This window comes from Aplysia californica, unplaced genomic scaffold, assembly GCF_000002075.1.
Source record: "Aplysia californica isolate F4 #8 unplaced genomic scaffold, AplCal3.0 scaffold00372, whole genome shotgun sequence".
NCBI classification, from domain to species: Eukaryota; Metazoa; Mollusca; class Gastropoda; order Aplysiida; family Aplysiidae; genus Aplysia; species Aplysia californica.
This window is the reverse complement of record NW_004797642.1, coordinates 644,953-649,797: the sequence shown is the minus strand read 5'-3', so window position 1 is coordinate 649,797 and position 4,845 is coordinate 644,953.

Below are 4,845 nucleotides of genomic sequence, written 5' to 3'. Positions count from 1 at the left end.
GACTGAGACAGACAGAAGAGAGGGGGTAGGGATAGATGAGGGTAACAGGAAAAGAAACCAAAAAGAAAATATAATCTCTCACACAGTAGGTACTAAAAGAAGAAAGACAATTTGTGGTCTCCGCGCCAAAAAAATGTATATCTAAGAATATTAAAATACAGCTTGAGGATTTAAGACCCCAGGTCTGTAAAGTGCTAGTTGAAGCCCCCACAGGAAGAAAAAATAAGGCATTAATCTTTTATACTCATTGCTGCCTTTATCTTACCATAATAAGACCCCAACATCATTGAAATTAATCGAAGTGAAACAATCAAACGAAAACATACACCTCACAACAACTTGAGAACATCATAGAGATTAAATGTGGTGACTAGAGAAACAGGGCTCGTCTCTAAATTTGGAGGCGTTGCTTTCACAATCTTTTTAGAATTTTAAAGTTTTATGCAGCTAACATTAACACAATAAAGGCCAAAATTTCAGAGGTCTCATAATTTACACACTTCTTCAAAAGGAGAGTAAAAAAGTGCGGAAAAACTCTAATACTAATAAATCAAACAATACCTGTCCTAGTTTAGTTTTAGTAGAGGTTTTACAGGGCTCGAAACTGCATAAGGTCATATGAGCGCCAAGGGGTGCATGTCAACAGAGAAGTCCTTACAGGGAATCAGACTTTCACTGCTCACCTCTCTAGCTTCAACAGCACAAAGTCTTTACCTGTCCTCCCCACCCCAGCAGTCAATACCACAAAACAAAACCCTGGTCAAGCTTCAGGAAAGAGCCATTATTTTAGCGAGTTTCAAAACAAATTTAGTGAGAAAATATATGCCAGGGAAGCAAAAATATATAGAAGCATGGTCTACATACATAACCCTTACAGTACCAGGCTATCTGGCCCATGCAATACCTATTGTAGAGCAGAGCTGCATTTTCTTTTAACGTATTAAAAAATCATTTCTACTTTGCTTTTACTTTTAAGCTCTGAAAGATATAATAATATGTAGAATATTTGTCAGAGACAGTGGGGTAGATTGTTTTTTTTTAAATGTGGCTTCTGTGTCCTAGTAGTGGTGTCTCTCAGTACCACAACCGTAAGGCTATGGGTTTAAATCCCATCAGGGGCCCCGACAGTCTTGTGAAAGGTACTTCAAACAAATTTTCCGCACTTCACCCTGGTGGGAATGGGTGCCCGTCTGTTTGAGTTTGAGCACATGCAATCCAAGCTAGCACTGCACGTTTACCAGGAAGCCGAGAATATTTCCGAGTGTTTAGTTTTAGTAGAGGATTTACGGCACTCGCAACTGCTTAAGGTCATATGAGTGCCAGAAGATAAGAGGTGTTACAAGAGAGTAACAAACATAAACAAGAAGAAGGGGAGATAAGGACGATAGAAGTTCGATAGGAAAGAAGGAGCAGACCACACCAGAACACCCGCCAACCACCCACTTTCTGAGTGTACTAGAGTCTGCTGGGGTAATAAAAGCAGAAAAGCGCCTACAGCATACTATAGAGCATGAATGCACTATATAAATGCAATTGTTATTATATCGTTATTAGAGGCGGCCAGCGCCCTGTGAGGGAAATCTTCGTGACTGGGCCTGGGGGAGGGGACGAGAACTTATGAGGGAAATATACACAACTGGGGGTTGTAATGTAAGGGTTAATAAACAGATAGACTCCAGTTTGTTCTAGTACATTATCTTCTTCTTAACAACCCTGGCATCCACAGGAGAGGGGAAAGGATAGCAGACATTGTGTGGAGGGCACTGAAGCTTGAAGCATTGGAAAAACTTTTCATCTATTGGGGGGAAAAAAAGCTCTTTTGAAAGAGAAGCTAATGCCTTACTGGAGACAGTCTATTCCCCCCCCCCCCCTCACAATACGGGGCTGAGAAGAGACACAGGAGCCTCCTTGTGTGTAAAAGTTTGTCGATTAATAGCAACTCAGAAACCCCTAAAGGCTTCTGTGTAACACTTCATCAACACATTTCAAAGAAAAGTTTCATTTAGTTCAGTTTAATTAAACCCACTTTTTCATGGTCCAGTCAAGCTTTACAAAATGAAACCAACAGACTTGCAGAATTTTGTGAAGGTAGTTTAAAACAAACACCTCTGCAGTCACAGCATCTTAACTGTACAAAGACATGTCATAACATTTCAGAAAAGAATATCATCATTGCATACATTTTACAATCAAATATGATTACTTGAACCAAATATATATTATATGATGCATATAGACCAATTTCCACCCCCTTTCCACAGAAGACAATGGGGTGTGATAACACCCTCTGGACGTCAAACTTTCGAATATACATGACAAAATCTGAGCAATTTGTGTGTGAAAACAGGAGGAGAGGGAGGAGGGAAGGCAGATGAGAAGGAAAGGTTGTGGGTATCAAGCGGTAGCTTTCCGTCAGAGCAATAACATACACATTTTGTTTAGTTTAGTAAAGAGTTTTACGGCACTTGCAACACAATAAGGTCATATAAGTGCCGAAGATTAGAGGTGTTAGAAGAGAGTAACAACAAACGTAAAAAGAAGGAGGAGAGATAAGGACGATAGATGTTTAAGAGGAAAGAAGGAGCAAACCACACCAGAGCACCCGCCAACCACCCACTTGCTGAGTTTGAGTTTTTTTAAAGTAAAGAGAAGCACATCAACACAATAACGGTCACAGCTGGGAAAAAGTCAGACAGACAGAAACATCAGAGGGAGAGAAAGGAAGTTGGACCTACCAGCTGGGGAAAAGTCAGACAGACAGAAACATCAGAGGGAGAGAAAGGAAGTTGGACCTACCAGTGGCGCCCTCCAACCACCCGCACATTTTGTTAAGAGAACAGTGCAGATCAGAACAACAGCAGCACCTGGAACAGGAAGAAGTGGAAGACACACACCCCACTAAGACAGCCAAGCTACCAGAGGTACCGAAGGGAGTTGGTGATGGTGAGTGTCTGCGTGGATAGCATTGAGACACTCCACCCGAAAAAGAAAACTAGCCAGTGAAGAAATAAATCAATTGAACACATTACACTCAGGGGTCAAAAGGTCTGGACCGGAAATCTATCCCCCCACCCTAAGCAAGGGAAGGCAGCTTAACTCCAGTGAATACAGGTATTTTCTACAAACACTTTTAAAATACTACACATATTTCTAAAATTCTGAAAATTTAAAAATTAGAAAGAGAAATGAATGTGGTTTCAGAAAAATATAACTTTATATATACAGACTCTTGGAAAAGTTCCAATTTTACTTTAATCGGGGTGTCCAACCCGTCACTCTCAGCCTCACAGTCGGGCTCCAGATCTCGATTCTACATCTGATAGGTCTGAACCCTCCAGCTACGTTTTCGTTAATATCTGATTCATCCTTTTCTTGTTGTGGATCATATCCAACGCTATTTGCTTGTTCTACCTCAATTTTGTCACTTTTCAACTCACTGAGCCATCTTTGAAGTGTCAGAAAAACAATCACGCTTCAATCGGCTCTTGTACTAGAACTACTAGCCGGAAAAAAATTCGTGTTGGTATCAGACAACAGAAGAAAAAATTTGCAATAACAAAACAAATTAAAATTTCCGCCCCCGAGTATTGTCAAAGCGAAACTTTTTTTCTAAAGGCGCCTGGTCTGACCAAGTAATTCCAGGGACATTAGGATGGAGCGGGTGTAGAAATCTACGGGTCACCTTGGATGAGGTAGGGTGTAGTGTGTTACGGCCAAAGAGCAGATCTCGAGGAAGGACACAGACATAGCTATTTGGTCAGATTGAGCCGAGTAAGAAATATAGAAGGTAAACAGGCAGAAAGTTAAGTAAAGTACTTAATGTAAAAGGACTTTACAGTCGCACCCTCCAGTCTAAGCATACAAAGGCCTGTTTCGCAAATGTCCACAACACAGGACTCAACAGAACACGAAAATGGAATTCAGGAGTAAAATAAACAAACAATAGAATTACTCTGTCACAACAATAAAATATAATATTCATACCAAGGCTATTCAACAGTCCATGTCTCCTACAAAACACAAGAGACAATAAATACCCATTCAATCTCTCACTCATTCTTATCCACATAAAAAAGCACAAACCACAAACATACAAAAAGCAAAGAAAGCTACGCAAAACATGTGAACATACTTAAAGTTAGTGAGATCAAAAGTAACCCTCTCATATCAACATATATGACATTCCAAAGAATTTTTCCCAACAAGAAAAACTACCCGTGGAAATTCTTTCCCAACGATCCACCGAGACAAAGCATCACGTTGTCAGGTTCGATCTAACGAAAGAAAAGAGGGCACAAAATGTTACGAGAGCGAGAGCACAGCAGGGCCTGTTGCTAGTGCTACTTAACATCTCATTGTCTCACGTCTTGTCGCTGCAGCAGTGCAGCACGGCACGGCAGCCGGGTACTCAAACAACACACATGGAAACTTGGACAAAGTGAAAGACTAAAGTAGCTGCAAAGTCTGTCTTTCTGTAACAGATGCATTAAAAACAAACACATATCCACACTTTCTCTGTCCGATACATACACACGCTCACATGAGCTCATACACTGTGGTATGACATTATGTACAGAGAGAGCGATTACAGCTTCTCAAAACTGAAAAACAGACAATAGCTCCAGCTACTCCAAGCTGCGTTAGTGGGATAAAGGGAGAGAACTAAGAGAAGGAAAAAATGTAAACAAAGGACTGAGATGGAATATCACCTACTGGTAGCAACCTCCAACCACGCACCCCCTCCCCCCAACCAGCAAAAAAATAACATACGGTGGTTGATACTGAAGAATAATACCCTTCTCAATACAACACATGACATTATAAAGGAGCTACACTTGAATTCGT